Source organism: Ctenopharyngodon idella, chromosome 17, assembly GCF_019924925.1.
Source record: "Ctenopharyngodon idella isolate HZGC_01 chromosome 17, HZGC01, whole genome shotgun sequence".
NCBI lineage: Eukaryota > Metazoa > Chordata > Actinopteri > Cypriniformes > Xenocyprididae > Ctenopharyngodon > Ctenopharyngodon idella.
The window spans coordinates 8,533,093-8,551,027 of NC_067236.1; the positions used below are offsets into that span (position 1 = coordinate 8,533,093).

At 36.8% G+C, this 17,935-nt stretch overlaps 2 long non-coding RNA genes across 2 annotated transcripts in view; both read right to left on the reverse strand.

Annotated features, from left to right (window-relative positions):
• Positions 1–17,935, reverse strand: part of LOC127498962 (uncharacterized) — a 425,088-nt gene that overhangs the window by 160,285 nt on the left and 246,868 nt on the right. The gene's annotated exons all lie outside the window — the stretch shown is intronic.
• LOC127498963 (uncharacterized) lies at positions 9,598–15,596 on the reverse strand. Its single transcript, XR_007926010.1, has 3 exons — positions 14,500–15,596; positions 14,284–14,401; positions 9,598–10,084 (listed from the first exon to the last, which is right to left on the reverse strand). It is a non-coding gene; the product is annotated as an uncharacterized LOC127498963 (long non-coding RNA).

Sequence of the window (17,935 nt, forward strand, 5' to 3'; positions counted from 1 at the left end):
CTCTTCATCACCTCATTCAGCAAGATGAAAGCGGGATTGAAGGATAACACCTTTACCAAGTGCTCTAATTGGACTGAGCTGGAGCCGCCGAGGAAGCTGATCACCAGCGTCAAATCTGTTGCTGCCGCTCCTCCTGATCTATTGCTTCACTGTGGGGTAGCCTTGACTCCCCCTTGCGGACTAGAATACTTATTCTTTCAAACACTGTGCAACTTTTTGGTCAGCATTATTAATTGAATTCGAAAGATAAGAGATACCTTCTGGGAAGACAAACAAGTGAAAGAAAAATTACCACTGAGGATAGGCCAAACAAGTCCTTCTTGGCTCTTGGCTTTCAAGTGTCTGTTTTTGTTTTGGTTTATGTGATCCTGCCCACTGCCAATTTACTCAATAGCATTTTGACACTCCGGGTTGCCAGTTGGCAGAAAACACAGCGTAGTGGGTCAGAGATCACAGATTATACTCGACCTAAAAAGCCTCTGCATCCATCTAAAAAACTCTATGACCAAAGCCAAGGGTGTAGAATTTGTAGGGACGCTAGAGAAAAATCCCTGCCAATATCCAGTGACTACAGCTGTAGGCGCAGGAAAGGTTCGATGACATTTTTATATCAAAATGTGCTGAATGCAACTATGGACTTTTTAAATATCTTAAAGGGATAGTTCACCCATGACCGAATTTTCTTTTTTTTTTTTTCTAAACTATCCCTTTAAAGGCATGAATAATATAGGAAAGCAGCCTTATATAGAGCCTTCCATATGACTTGGTAGAGTTGAAAAGAGGATTGAAAAAAACATTATAACAACACTTCAAAAAAGATCAAAAGTGTGTTGCTTTGTGAAATTTTGGCAAGTCTTTGTAGCTGTGCATGGATCTTGTTCCTTTAGTGCCTGTGGTAATAGCAACCAATCAATACGAGCTGGACACTGCAGACATGACTGAATACTTGACAATACTGTACAAGCCATTACACTGCAGAGGCGCAAAGATATGGACTATACAAACACTCAGCCATTCTATCATACAGCTCCAGGAATTTAATGTGAGGACAAAAGATCTTGACACATCTTCTGGTGTGTGGGAAGCAGCAAAATGATGGGAAGCTAAATGTTTCTATTTCTTCCACATGAAGGCTGGATAGAATGTGTCATCACATTTTTAAATATTCTACACCTCCTTTAAAGTTAAAGCAACCAATATATCAAAGATTTCACTGTTAAATTATGCCAGTCATGCCTTACTATGTATAAGAAATACACTATTTTTCAAGAATCATGGAGTACTTTGCTGTATTATCTTTCTTGTAACCTTAAAAGGATTAGTTCACTTTCAAATGAAAATTACCCCAAGCTTTACTCACCCTCAAGCCATCCTAGGTGTATATGAGTTTCTTCTTTCTGATGAACACAATCGGAGATATGTTAATAAATATCCTGACACATCCGAGCTTTATAATGGCAGTGAGCGGGAAGAAAGTGCCTCCATCCATATCCATTCATCATAAACATATTCCACACGGCTTCGGTGGGTTAATAAAGGCCTTCTGAAGCGAAGCAATTTGTTTGTGTAAAAAAAAAATAATAATAATCCATATTTAACAAGCTATGAAGTAAAATATCTAGCTTCTGCCAGACCGCCTTCCTTATTCAAATTATGAAAAAAACAACTGCCGTTGCGTCAGTTAAGCTTTTTCCGTAAGTTGAATAGGGAAGGCGTAGGATGTAGCGTAAGCTTTTGGAAATGCAAGAGTTTTACACTTTCTTCAAGTAGAATACGGAAGGCGTTCTGGTGGAAGCTAGATATTTTACTTCATAACTTGTTAAATATGGATATTATTTTTACACAAATGCATCGCTTCGCTTCAGAAGGCCTTTATTAACCCACCGGAGCCATGTGGAATATGTTTATGATGAATGGATGGGGATGGAGGCACTTTCTTCAGCTCATACTCGTTGATCCAGCTCACTGCCATTATAAAGCTTAGATGCGTCAGGATATTTATCAATATTTCTCCGATTGTGTTCATCAGAAAAAAGAAAGTCATATACACCTAGGATGGCTTCAGGGTGAGTAAAGCTTGGGGTAATTTTCATTTGAAAGTGAACTAATCCTTTAACTCTTTTTAAAGTTTACTTGTGAGTTCTTGTGTAACAGTCAATCAGTCAGTAATTTGTCTGTCTATGTTTGTGTAAATTAGTTACAGTATATTGCGTTTTTGTTGAGGTGATTGGTAAGAGCCTCAAAACAACCTGATGGCAGTACTGAGCACCCAGAGAAACCATGAGTAAAGACTGCAGATTGCCAGCACAGTAAATGCTGCACTGATGATGTATTTTTATAATTCAACCAGGAAGTTCCCCCGTTCTCTCGAAAAAACATTGGCTCCACTGGCATTTGGATTACTGCAGAAAATAAGCTCTGGGACCAGTAAAAGTTTATGATTCTTACATGTTTTTTTTTCTTCATTTTGATAAACTTCACAAATGAAAAAATCTTGAAGTCTAAATACAGTCAAGTTTTGAATAAGAATACTTTGCAAGAGCGTGATTATAACCATAATGAGGCTGTGAAAGTAGACCAGTAGATTTCCTAATTGGTGTGATGACGTTTAATGTCCCGACAACCTCTGTAGTCCCATTTCGCCATTTGTTAGTCTTCTTCAAGACAAGTAAAAGCTTTTAAAAAAAATCACAAGGGAGTATTACTGATGTATTTCATGTTGTAGAAAAAAAACATGAAAATATCTTTAGCTTGTGTTAACCACAGAACTTTAAACATCCTGAGTAACCAACTCAGGATTTTAACCAAAATCCCATTAAAAGAAACCAAGTGCTAAAAGGCTACCTTGTTGCTGAGTTTAAAGAGTATAAAGTATATTTGACTTATACTGACAGAAATGTCTAAGTATATTTGGCCTATACTTGTACTCGATCTTTTGATGAAGATATACTTAAGTATAATTAAGTATTCTAAGTATACTTGGCTTGTAGTTATGTTTACTCTTTTGATTGAGTAGCCTATTAAATACTTTTTTCACATATAGTTTTACATACTGTTTTATGAACTTACACGTTTTGGCATCCAATACAATAGATTTGTTTGAAAATATTGATTTATAAAGAAAACATGTTCCTGATTCTGAGTATATGAATTTTTGTGTAGTCCACTGGTAGTGTACATTCACAAATCTACTTAACTCTTTCCCCACCATTGATAGAAATTTCCAGCAATCCATGTTTTCACTGTTATATGGTTCATAACACAGCCAAAGAAGCACAAACAATCGACAAAAGCATTGCTTGCGTGCATGTAATCTAACGGGATCATCAGACATTAAACAGCATCATAACTGCCAAACATTACGAAATGAAATGCAGACCCAGGAAGAGGAACAACTGTGAAACTTTGGTTGTGTTGATGGTCACAATCTACTCCATCTATGTTTTGAACTCCATTCTGAATCCCATCCGGACTTAGTCTTTAACAAAAAGGTAATTTTCACAGCTTTTAATTCAGAAGGTTATATTCAACAACATAGGGACCTTGAAATTTTTGTGAAAATGATCAAAAATGCTAACACTGGCTGGCAACAAACTTTTAAAAACCACTGGCAGAGAAAGTTTTGAAGTTCAGTTAAAGGTATATTTCAAGTATACAAATTAATACCCAAATAGAAATACAGTAGTACACTTAAAGTGCAAAAATAATATAGTAAACTATAAGTATGATGTTAAGTTCGCTTAAAGAAAACAAGTATACTTGCAGTATAAAACTTCTAAACTGATAGTTTACTGAGAGTATACTTTCATAAACTAAAAAATGTGCTACATGCATTTAACTAGTAAACTATCAGTACCTAAAAGTGCACTTGTAGTACAGTTACAGTACAAATGAAAAACAGTTAAAGGACCCTATTTTAACGATCCGAGCACATGGTCTGAAGCACATGGCTCAGGTGCACTTAGGCAAACATCTGAATCCACGTTTGCTAGTTTAACGACGGAAAAAATGGTCCACTTGCGTCGCACCTGCTGTCGCATTGCACCGGGTGTATAATAGAGCCCATAGGCCAATTTAACTTCACTTAAGTATATACTTAATAAGGCACTCATGTTTGCCTACAGAACAACCACTGGCTCTGCAACCTATACCTAAACTCACTAGCTCAGACTTACGTGCTTTCCAGAAGCTTGCGTTCTGCAATTGAACGATGCCTTGTGGTGATCCTAAAGAGCCACAAAATCACTTTCACAGACCTTTACCTTGACTGTTCCCTGCTGGTGGAATAACCTGCCCAACTCAACCCGAGCTGATGAATCTTTAGCCATTTTCGAGAAACGGCTGAAGATATTTTTCATCAACACTTGACCCATTAATACTAACACTTACTATTCTATTCTGTATATCTATTTATTTTTTATTTATTAAAAAAAAAAAAAATAATAATAATAAAAAAAAACTTGCTACAAGTACTGTGTGTGTGTATTGTGCTAGACTAACTGGGACTTGTCACAGCAATTGCATTGCCCTGTTGTTGGTTTGATTGCTTCTATTGTTCTCCTCATTTGTAAGCTGCTTTGGATAAAAGCATCTGCTAAATGATTAAATGCAAATGTAATAAAATGAACTTGAAAAATACTTTTTTTTTTGTAAGCAAAGTCTAAAGCTAGTTAAAAAGAGAAAGGCACAGAGAGTGGAGAAGCCTGTTGCTGTAAACCAAGGTTAAGAGATTTTATCGAGCTCTTCGTCTCCATGGGTGGCAGAAGCTCACTCAGCTTTCCTATCAGACTCACCCCAGGAGCACCTGTTCTTCTGAGAAAGCCTCCACTGCTTTCAGCAAGAGTGACTGAGAGGTCTAAAATATGCATATTCATCAATATAATGCCTGCAAATATGCATATTCATCACTTGGCATCTGCATGCATATTTATAACTACAGTCCTACTAACCTCCCATCACTTGTTTTGCTGTAAGATTTGCCCATTTCTCATTTCCAAAATAAAAATACACACGAATTGAAAATATTGTCCTTTTGCCCTTTGTTTTTTCACTGAATGCTTAGACACTCATTGTAGACATAAACTAAAATAAAGTGAAAAAGTCAATAACCACATATGCTTCTAACACATGATCAGATCCTCATTGCAAAGGTTGTTTTCTAAGAATATGTGGAAAAATATTATTAAAAATAAGTAGTGAAAAACAATGTTAGAGTCAAAGCGTATCTATTTAATGTGTCCTACTCTTCAGTACTCCTCCTCAGTGAGTTGGATTTGTCTGAGAGGATTTCATCTGAATACTGTCAGAGCGCCAGCGTAGCACAGCAGGGGATCTCCCCACATCCTCTCAGTCTTACCTAGGGGTGGGCAAGTCCTGGAGCAGTACTGCCCCAGATAGGGGAGCCCTCTGCTGTGATGATGGAGGAGATGACACCTGGGAGGACTGCGCTTATTCATATCTGACAGACAAACCTCAGACCACATTCATTTACTCTCATCCATCCTGCTGGGACTGGGGCATATGGGGGGAGTTTGTGCATGGGCTTGCAATGAATTCATGGGCCTATCAGAGACACTGTGGTGAGTGAACTTTCCTGTTGGACAGTGCCTCTTTATTGAAATTAGTATTCAGAGCTGGCCATGCTGAACATTTGCTGCATTAAAGGGTGTTTCACCACTTTCGAGGAGTGTTTAAAATCATTAAAGATTAAAATACTTAAAGGAACAGTTGTTAGAGAGCACAAGTACTGGAAATTACAGCCAGAGCATTGCAAATGTGAGCTGTAACTGTGTTTGCTTTATTTCTTGTTGTTTCTTTTCATCCTAACCTTTCCTTCCTTCTTTTCTTTCACCCCTCCATCCATCATTCCTTCCTACCATTCCTTCATAATATTTCTTTCATGAAGCAATACCGAAAGATGGATTGACACGAGAAAAACAAAACTTCTATAAAAGCAGGTTTTTAGTAACCATAACAAACATAACATAGTACTATAACAAAGACTAATAAAGACTAATAAAAAGACTAATAAAACATTTTAAATAAAATCTAATGCGATTTTTTCTCTATTATCTACACTCTAAAAATGCTGGGTTAAAAACAACCCAAGTTGGGTTGAAAAGGGACAACCCAGCAGTTGGGTTAAATGTTTGCCCAACCTGCTGGGTAGTTTTATTTAACTGACCTATTGTTTAAATTACTATATTGCTTGCTTAAAATGAACCCAAAGTATGTTGGAAATTAAAATTTATTAATAAGTTTAATGAATAATAATTAAACAATAAACATTTATTTATTTGCTTATTAATAAATGTTCACCTTTTGATTATTATTGTTGACTCAAGTAATTATGTGTCTGATTTTTAATTTCCAACCTATTTTGGATTCATTTTAAGCCAGCCATATAGTAATTTTTAAACAATAGTTGGGTTAAATAAAACTGCCCAGCATGTTGGGCAAACATTTGGGTTAACCGCTGGGTTTATCCATTTTCAACCCAACTTGGGTTGTTTTTAACCCAGCATTTTTTTTTTAGAGTGTATAGTGTCTAAAATTATGCAGGATGGACTGAAAATAAGGCCATTCAGATTCTCTCAGTGGAAAAAGCACCTCAAGTTTGTAATTTCTGCATATTTTGTGCCAAAAACAAATCACTGAAGCCCTCTCTAAAGAGGGCAGGAACTATGAGAAAGATACACAAAAATGCAATAGTATATGGCGTCTATATCTTTTAAGTAGCCTACTCTAGGCTGTCCCAAGTTCTTCCACGCAAAGAAAAGTGTTTGGAACTAAAATCTAGAAGGACAATTGTCATGTTCAAATACATATGGAGTGATTAAATTCAAAAGGCTGTTGACTTCCTATAACCCAGACATACAGTTTCTAAATGACAGAAATCTATAAAGAAAAAATATCAGCAAAGACAAAGATCTGATAAACTGATAGAGAAGAATTCATCTACTGTAATGTAACCTGCTATAATTTCACTTGCAGTGAGATTGTTTCATTATAATGAGACTGAGCCATAACAGGTTTTCCTTTTTTCTGTCAGTTCCAGCTCTAATTTTTAAATATGACCACCACAGCAGCATAAAGCCACACCATTAGGGTCACATTTACTGTGCAGGCTGTGTACTGTCAGTCAGTCTGCTCCGGAGGCCATCTGGATTTAGCGATGGGTCCCATCACCTATAAACACCCATTAGAGAAGGCAGGAACAGCCGCATGCAGAGTGAAATATCGATTAGTCATGTCTTAGTGTGGGGTATACGAGAAACGTCTCTGCAGCTGTCTGCGTACGCTCAGCCATGCCCAAAATGAAATTCTGTCATGGGGGGTTCAGTTAACACCTGAGCCTTTCTAGGTCCTGAGGGCTGGAGGAAGTGGATGTTTCTCCATCACAGCGCATGGGATCAGGGACTCTGACACATAAATGGGCGACAGGGCTCGGTCTCACCGGAGAGTTCACAGTCTGTCACAGGTTTGGGGTGTGTTAAATGATCAGAGAGGAGAGGAGCTCAGCGGTTGGTTATTTTTGGTGTTTATCAGAAGGCTGAATCACTTCACAGGGAGCCTGAGAGCAGCTGTGCTGTCTGTCTCTTGCTGGCTCATATAACTCTGCCACGAACACCCTCTGAGAGAAAGATATTTCAGATATGTGGAAAGAGCTGGACGCACTAAATGTCATATTCTGAGGCTAGCTGTTAAATTCCCCAAGTTCTCTGCGTCAGCAAAATAAAAATATATATCTGAGAGGGACAGAAAGAGAGAGCTTTCAGTGGGGGGGGGGAAAAACACTGTCCCTTTGGTATTGTAGATAGATAGATAGATAGATAGATAGATAGATAGATAGATAGATAGATAGACAGACAGACAGATAGATAGATAGACAGACAGACAGACAGACAGACAGATTGATTGATTGATTGATTGGATTTATTTATTATGGGCTTGTTCTTGTTTGGTCACCAGCATAAGGTATGCTGAGATATATAGAGAGATACAGAGAGACAGACTGACATACAGTATAACTATGAAATTAATACTTTACTTCCAAACATAGTGAATCCATCCATCGCTAAGTGCAGGGAGCTAAGATATTCCTGTGATGTGTATTATACTGACTGCACACTTGTACAGAGCAAAGCTTTACAGCAGTGATATAAAATACTTTCAGTAGCCTGTCATTATCACACACTCTGGATGTGTGTAAAGTCTTATATAAACTCTTATTGATCTCTTCAGAAGCGCTCAGGGACACAGACTTTTTCAGGGGCTGGGACCCATTTCTGTCGCACTTCAGAATGCCCTGCCTGCTGCTTGATCTCTCACTTTGAATCCTCCAGCTGAAGCTGCTAATTGGGGGCCAATCGTTCGATTATAGAGGGCTCAGAAGAGAACTGTGTGTTTGGAGGATATCATTGTCTCTATCTCTGTTACTTCTGTTCACTTTATTGGCTTAGCTTCTGTTGGCTTTGTTGTTTAAGCTCTTTATAAAAATGACGGAGGTCTTATTCTTATGGAGAACATAGCAGTTGTGTTTCCTGGGTGATAGTGTTTGTCTGGCTTTCTCAGTTCACTGAAGGCACATGCTGTTTGAAGATTTCCCCTGAAGATGCCCTTAAGCTGCATCCACTTCTTCAGGTCAACAGAAGCTATAAATTCTACAGACTAGGAGCCTTTGAAATGGTACAAAATATGCATTTATCACAGCCTCTGTGAGGCGGAGGAAATCTACTGTATATCTTTAATAGAGCCAAACTCACTCAGCCAAACACTGGCAATTCATCAAAGCCATAGAGAGGATTGTGACGGTCATGAACCAAAAAAAAAAGAAATCCTTTCCGCTCTTTGCTCACTCATCAAGACATTTTATTTATAATTTTATAAAATTTCACTTATAAACACAGCAAAATAATAATAATAGAAAATAGTTTTAAAATGTTACAAATAATGAGTGAATGAATTAATAATAATAAACAAACAAATAAAAATGTAATTTAAATGTAAAATTTAAACAGTAATAAAACCAGCATTAAAGGTGCAATATGTAAGAATTTTGCAGTAAAATATCCAAAAACCACTAGGCCAGTGTTATATATTTTGTTCACTTGAGTACTTACAACATCCCAAATGTTTTCCTACTATTTGTAAATCGTGAGAAAAATGCAATTTTAACCAAGGCTCCAGGACGTGTGAGGAGTCGCCTGTCAATTGCGTCATACCCGCGTTACCCTCGGTTTACGGTTTTATTTTGTGGAAACACCAAAGACGCTTTTTAATATATTACATGTTTTAGTAGACAAAGGAACAACTGTTTTGATATATTTATAGACAGAAAACGAATTGTTGTTATATAGCTCAACACGTTTATTGATTAAATCTAATTTTCTTGATTTTTTTGCGAGTACCATGCCTCAGAGAAAAACACATTTTGTGAAGTAGCTAACATAGCATAATCAGATGCAGCTTTATTTTTAGTAACAGTAATACAGAATTTTCTCCATCATACAATACGTTTTAAAATTAATTGCATGCCATTTTTGATATCATAATGTGGTTAAATGACACAAAACACAGAAGCGGATTCAACTGCAGTATGTTTTAATATATTTATTTTGTTATAAATATAGTAGTATAATTATATTATAATTTCATGTGCATAAATTTATACCCAAACCCAAAGCCTACCCCTAACCACTGATCAAGAAAAAAGACTAATCACAGTAATTTAATCCTAAATTAAAAATAAAGCATCATAAAGGTAGTCAATCATATGCACTATACTGTAGATGAAAAAACTACAAAAAAATAAATTCAATAAGATCATGTTCTCCACAGTTTTAAGACCCAGTAGTTTCATTTGTACTCTATATCTCTGAGTATTTTTTTTACCTATGGGGCAGATTCATAAGTTACATAATTTATGCTGCAATTTTGAACTTATTGATGAACTTGTAACCAACATTAGAAGCACAGCTTGCACAAAGAGCCTGTGTTTATGTTGTTCACTGCAGCATCTCTGGATGGATGGGGTTAAACGTCCAAAATGCTCATAAATCTCCATAAAGAAAGAGTACAGCACCTTTGAAGCAAACAAAATAAAACCATCAGCACTGAATCAGCATCTCGTACAACCCCAATGAAAAGTATAACTTGCAATTATTGGACTAGACTCAGATGCAGCAGAGCGTTTATTGACCAGTTCTGAAACATAAGCCAAGTGTGCTCAAGAGGAACCTGGTTACTGGTTACTGCCATTGATTATCCAAAAACCTATAATCGGATAAAACTAGCCAGCAAATCTACAATCCATACCTGACCAACCTGATATAAAAACATTATTGATGGATCTTAAAAACTTTGAGTTTCAACTTTAAGCCACTTATTTTAGCTTTTAATGCTAATGGATGGCTCTCTCCAGGTATTGCAGACCTCATTGTATGAAGCCATCAAAGCAGCCTGCAGCTCTTGTTTTTTTTAAACATCTTTCATATAAAAACAGTGAATGATTATGTGCTTTTAGGTGCTTTGGAAGAAAAAGGACTACGTGTTAAGGAAAAATTTAAACATAAATAGGCAAAAGTTTTGTCTGTAGGGGCTTTTGCCACAGGCTTTGTAATCTGCCTTTGGCAAGTGCAGGGAAGCTGTGATTAAACAGAAGCTCACTGTGCACTACTGAAGCACAAAGAAAAGAAACTAAAGAGAGTGGAAACCAATTATAAGTAAAGAATAGCTTTTGTAAACTATGGTACAGAAAGCTCCTGAGGATAGAACAAACATTTAAGAGGTAGAGACTCAAATATCCTGATTTTCCATGAAAGTGGATCGTATTCATACCTTCAGAGGTCTACAAAATATTATGTAGTCCTAAAACAGGATACTAGAGCCAAATTAATAATAATAATACATTCACCCAAAAATAATATTCTGTCATTATTTTACTCACCTTCTTCCAAAAATTGTACAGCATTTTTTCTTCTGTGGGACACAAAATGAGCAATTCTGAATGCTGTGCTTCAACTTAAATGGAGACTGAGGCTTCCAAACTTCAAAATAGGATGCAAAAGCTCAAAAAATATAAAAAGTGCTCCATATGACCTCATAATCTTCCCTTCGGTGAGCTGAACTTTCAGGTTCTTGAATCAATCATTCAGACCTTTCTGTGAACCGAATCAACCAATTCATTGAAAAGATCTGACTGAAAAAAAAAGATTCATTCATTAATTAGACACTGCTACCTCTCCTATGAATATGCCAAGGAGAACGAGGGTGGATGTCAAGACTTTCAATCAGTTATCACTTAAATTTTGGTCTGTTTCTCACACAAAGCTATCGCATGACTTCAGAAGATTTGCAATACAACAAAATGATCACTTTTATGATAAGCTTGAAAGTCCCAGTCCCCATACATTGCCTTCACCCTTTTATGTTTTGTGGAAGAAAAAAACAAAAGTGAAACAAGTGAGGGTGAGAAAATTATGACAGAATTGTGACTGTATAGGTGAACACATCTGCAGTTCTCTTGCTCACCTCTGGTAAACAGTGCTGAGGTTCCTAACATCATCGAACACACCATTTCTGTGATAAATAAATGCTGCATGTACTTGATTTAATGTTTGCAAAGGGGTTTCCATTTCTTCCAATAAATATGTAGTTTTGAACTGGACAGTGTATAAATAAGACCTTTATAAATATTTACACCGTTGCAAATCCCCAGAGGCTTCCGGCAAGAGGGATTTTAAATAAATAACCCACTCCAACAAATATTTATATACCATGCAGCCACCAATTTAATAAAATCTCTTCAGTTGAAACTAATTTCATGAGGTTTTCTGCAGAGGAAAACAGCCCATTTTTCATTCACAGTAAAATAAGTTACTCAGCTCCTATATAGTTAAACACTGTAAATTTAACTTTACAGATGCCGTCTGAATACTGTTGATTTGGCTCATGTCCCTCTCTGTGCTTCATTTCAGATGTTGATACCCCTTCGCACCTCAAATGATCTGTGACTTACTGACTGTCAAGTATAAGACAAACGGTCTAATTTCAAGTACATTTCAATATAAACTGTACACTGAGGAGTTTGGTTGATGTTATGTTTTCTTTTTCTTTTTTTTAACCCGGCTTCTGAATAGGTTTCATAATCCTGTTTCCACTCCCCTTCATTTTTTTGTTGTTGTTGTATTTACCATGAATGAATTTCAGGAGGTTGTAAAGAAACATAGGTGTCAAAATTGATTAAAACGACTCGTTTACGATACACCATTTTCTCCACTTGCTCGGTTACTGAATGAAACCAATTCAGGTCTGTCGAGGTAGTGGATTATACCTGTGCTTGGTGGTTTTCTGATTTTATTTTTTCTTTAATTCATTTTGCCTACAGCAGAATCCGTCCCTTATAGCAAACTGCCGGAGGGAGACTGTCTGTCTCTTAAAGTGACAGAGCCCTCAATCGAAGGGAGCACGGATAAACTTCATCTGTGGAGCCAATAATCTCATTCCAGCAAGAATAATAAGATTATCCTCTTTTTCTTCTTTATAACTATGAGTTTAGGTGATGAATGGTAAATTATGTCTCACATAACCTTTGTGTATGTTATTATGGTGTCACTGAATCAGATTTATCTATTCTTAAATTTATTTGTTATGGTTGTGCAGTTGTGCTTGTACCATTTCACCTCTCACTAGATTTCTGCAGGTCATTTTATATCCAACCAATGCCTGGAGCAGTATAAATATTACACCATATTCTTTTTGAAGGGAAAACCTGTTTTTCGTGCAGAGAGGTTGAAAGCCTATCTGATTGGACAAGCTGTGCATAACTGATATTGTATTGTGCAAATTGTTTGTCTTAAAGGTTTTCATAGAACACTTTGTTTAAAAAAAAACAAAAACAAAAAAAAAAAACACCCTGATCAGACTTAAATATTAATGCAAACCTTTGTATAGGAAAAAGTGTGTAGCAGACAATCATCAATCATTATTAGTCATCCAAAATTTTGATTTGAGCTTACAACCTCTAAAATATTAATTCAACGGTTACTGATGGGCAAAAGCGAATTAATGTTTCATCAAACACTGATGCAAACATAGGCTTTAACAATGACGGTTGATTCATCAAGAATTAATCTGACAAAACAGCCATTAAAAATAGATCATGCGACAGAAATACAGAGATAATCATTAATAATGAATTATCAATAAAAAATGAGACATGGCAGAGGAGGTTGTTTGTGTCTATTTCAAACATTAATTTGCTATATAAATGTTTAACTCATTCAAATATGTATTTTTCAAGCATAAGTGAAGTTGGATGGTCTATGGCTAGCAGATTTCTGACTGTTCAGTGTTCTAGATCAGTATTTCTCAACTGGTTTTGCTTCAAGACAGATTTTACACTGAACATCAAGTGGCTCAACAAAGGAGCCAAAACTGTTTATCACACAAAAACGTCCCTAAATTCTCAAACACCTAAATTCATCAATATAATAATGAACTGCTTACAACATACCAAACTATTAACATGACTGCTGAAAAGAAAAATCAAACTTTCATTTCTAAATTGTTTTGATGGCTTCATGCTCTTGGCTACCAAAAATGAACTGCTCAAAACACATTTTATTTAACTTAATAAAATATTCAAATAATTTTAATACATTTTTAAATTAATCTTAATTTTCCCTTTATTAAACCCACTTATTTTGCCTTCCTAACTATGCGTGATTCCTTGGTTAGAAATAATTGGAATAATATTATTTGCATTTGCATATTTGTGTTTTTTCTTGTGTCCCATTTTTTGGGTTGCGACCCACCCGTTGAGAACTATTCAAAAATTCAGAAGTCGTGAATTCCTAAAAACACTGAATTCATAATGAACAAAAGCACTCAGTGTTCTCTGTATGACATCAAATATGCTGATCTGTCTAGAATTTCACAGGTTACTAATCTACAAAACAAAGGCATCTGGCAAACTGCCATCCTGTAAGAAATACAGACAGCGTGTGTGTGTACTTCTTAAAGGATGGCAGTGCACTTCACTGAATACATACAGCAGGTTTAGAGGTGGGATCAAAGAGACAGATTTGGACTTTAACTATTTGTTAAAGCTCATGGCTGATAAACATAGGATTGCAAGTTTGATCCATACAGGGAATCTCTTAGTTGAACAGTGTATTTGGAAAAACAAAAATGTTATAATAGGATTGTTCATGATCTCAGAGATGATCTCTAGAAAATATCAAATATCCTGGAGAATAATGGATAGTGTTTTATATGTACCAGTAGTGTCCAGTTTGGCTTGTTTCACACATCCTGCATCTGTAGCACTGCTTTGTAACTGCGACAGAAGGCTTGTATTGTGTTGTGCTTTCATGCAGGCAGCATTAAGGCTGTGGCTCTAAACAGAAAGTAAAGTGATATCTGGGTTACTACATTGAGCAATTTATTTAATAACAGCCAACAAATTTTGCTATTTACATGGGTTTAAGTGCTTACTGATTGCGTGGTGATGAAGAGCAAAAGTTCAAGTGGGGCATGTATGAGTGCTTGATACTGTTCTTTCGTTCCTCTTCTCCAAGACAGGATAGCCTATTCAAGCAAGCTGATACAAGTAAAATTTTTGTACATTTATCACTGCTGGGAAAAAAACAAATGCATTCAGCTAAAGATTAACTTGCTTCATCTTAAAAACCCAGAGAAAGCAAATTACATTACCCTGATACAACCAACTTTTCATTTTTGCTGTAAACAGGTCTGCACCTTCTGTGGACAATGAGTGACAATGAATTCAAGCAGGGCAGGACAGGTTACATGCTCCAGGGCCGCAATCTGCCAGGGGCCCAAAGCAGTCAGCTTAATGTTACCGAATAGTCATTGCAATTTCATTTGTTTTATCACACACCATCTGCAAGTGGGATGCCTTCCCCACAGGGCAGATTATTCATCTATGTGATTTTGCTTGATGCTCAGTGACTACTAAAATATTCATTTTTGTTTATTATTATTTTACTTCAGTTAGTTTTTCAAATGTAGATGCAAGTTTTTTTTATCTGTATGACCAAAAACAATGGAGTATACTTTAAGTTCTTTCCACTGTTATGAGGAAAAAAATCCAAATGAATGCGCCGACGTCAACGCGTACGTGTTCGTCAACCCCAGAGGATAAAGGCCCCGATATAGTTCTTTTTCGTTCTTCGTTTAGTGGTAAAACAAAGTTCGAAATACATGAGCAGCGATATACTGTTAGTGTTATCGAACAGCTGACGCAGCCCTCACTGCTGAGCGCAGCGTTTAGATGAATATGTAAATATGTGCTGCGCTCTTTCCTCTCAGTAATAAAATAAACAACAGGGTTGGTGACATCACTAACCCTAACATTTACATAAACCCTGCCCCCGAGAACACGCAACAAAGGGGTGAGGCCATGTTATTGCAATACAGTACATAACACAAATGCAATAGCATGTCATAAAAACAAGTTATAACCGTAAATAAACTAAACTATACCTGTTCTATCTTCATGCAGCATATATTCTCTGGCTCTATAGGCATCTTACAACAGTTCCCAGACGAGCGATTTATAGATTATCATGACAGAATATGCTAATCAATGACTTTAAGATAGTTAACTCCATATCAGCTACATAAATTCATCAACAAATCATTCAGAAACGTCCTGTTGCATTCTACATGTTGTCACTTCTTCTTGAGTCTCTCCATCATTGCCCGACTCCGTTTTGAACATAAAAGGCTGAACAGTTTCTGACATTTTTAGTGCGTCTGTGTGAGGTAATCAGCGCTGCTAACACGAGCTCTTGACACTCCGCCTTCTTCTTCGGAGCAGCAGCTCATTTGCATTTAAAGGGACACACACAAAAACGGAGCATTTTTGCTCACCCTCAAAAAGTGACAAATTTAACATGCTATAAAAAATTATCTGTGGGGTATTTTGAGCTAAAACTTCACATACACACTTATATTACATCTTGTAAAAGTGGCATTATATGAACCCTTTAAAAGCATCTTTACAGTATCAAACATGAAAAACTGTGTCAGTGCCTCGTTTCATCAGATGCACAACTTCATTTTCTACTGTAGAGCGGTACTATAGTGCTTTAGATACTAATCAGTGTTCATGTTTTCAACCACGAAGATCTTACCTCAACAGACTCAACAGATCAAATGGGCCAGAGAAAAGTTCCACGTGAAAGAAGGCGGAGCCTCAGCGCACACCTCCTATTACGTTATCTTCACGGACCAGTGGTAGTTTGAAGATGTTTTGCAGCTGGAGCGAACTTTTCCTTTGCTTTGGCAAGCCATCGGCGCTGCGCAGACCGATTGGCGTATGACATCAAAATACCACGAGAGCGATTCAAAAGCATAAGGAGTCGTATGCTCTCCAAACGCTCTCGCGGTACTTTGATGTCATACAGCGATCGGTCTGCGCAGCGCCGATGCATCTCGAACAAGCCTTTTGGCAACTAACTGAAATAAACTGAAGTACTAAAATTACTAAAAATAAATGAAATAAAAAATTAAAGCTAAATAGAAATATTTAAAAACTAATAAAAAAATACATAAGTACATAAAAAGTACATATCAAAATTAGTAAAACTAAAATTAAATTAAGTGTCATTTAATATTTTCTTTAAAATTTTTAAAGTAATAGTTTTTATATTAATATGATTCGTATTAAGATACTAACCTTGATATGCAGTTATGGGCCTCTGTGGTCCTTTGACCCAACCCTGCCTGGAAAAGAATCTTATAGAGGGAAAAGAAGGGATGGAAAGAGAGAGAAAGAAAAGTGTAAAGTGTTGTTTCTTTTTCTTTTCTCTACTCCATTTTCCAAGCCGTCCTTTCTGTCGAGTTTTATTACAGAGAAATAAAATACTGTCAGTGCCTTTGTTTGGGACTGAAATAAACAAATGTACAGCAGAAAAACAAACACGCTCTGGAGGTCTGAATAATCACAGACAACAATTATGTAATTAATTTCTTTCACACTGCATTCTCCAATCTCTTTCTTTGTCTCCCTCTCTCTCACACACAATTTACCCAGTCAAGAGGCCATTAGACACACTCAGCACTGACTGCAAAGGTACCCATCTACTTTCTTGACCTCCAGATTACAGTTAGAAAACATGATTGGTGGAGCAGATGTGGTCAGAAGGTCAACACTTTGGTTAGCAAGAGTCCAGATAAGGCATACATTCAATTCTCTCTTTGTGCTACAATAGCAATCACTGTCCTGGTTGGAGTTAACACTCCTACACTATAATTCAAAGCCACATACACTTTAAACGCACATATACACGCACCTATTGGCTGACTGAGCAGCCCAATCTCACCTGAGCAGGGCCCTCTGACACTTCCCAGTAGATCAAAAGAAAAAAAACTTGACTTAGTGAAAAAGTTACTGGAAAAAAAAGTCAAAAATAAATAAATAAAATAAAAACCTCTAACTTTCTAAGCAGGGAATGCTGAAAGTCAGTTCCCTGCAAAACACTCATTCAGGCTGTACGTCAAAACCACTTGCATTGAGCCCTGAACCGCTGCAGGGAACTGGAGGACGCAGCATCTTCAGTTCAGTGCACTGAGAAACGAGAATGACTCATTGGCAGCAGCATGGCGTCCCTGGATCTCTGCCCTTCAACCAATCTTCACACAATCACCAACACCCCGAGATAGGATATAGGCTGACAGCAACAAGACATTTGAGAAAGACAAAAGCAGATGTCTTCCCCTAAAGCGTGCGGTGGGTTTAGTGGGGGGTAATAGGCTATATGCATGGTTACTTCCTGGTTGTCGTTAAGCCAGCTCTGGCATTTCCGGTGAACTGTTAGCTGATCATTCTGTAGTCTGTATATCGACATAAAACCAATGGTTGACTTTTTAATGTTGTATTCATATTTTAATGCAGTTATCACAT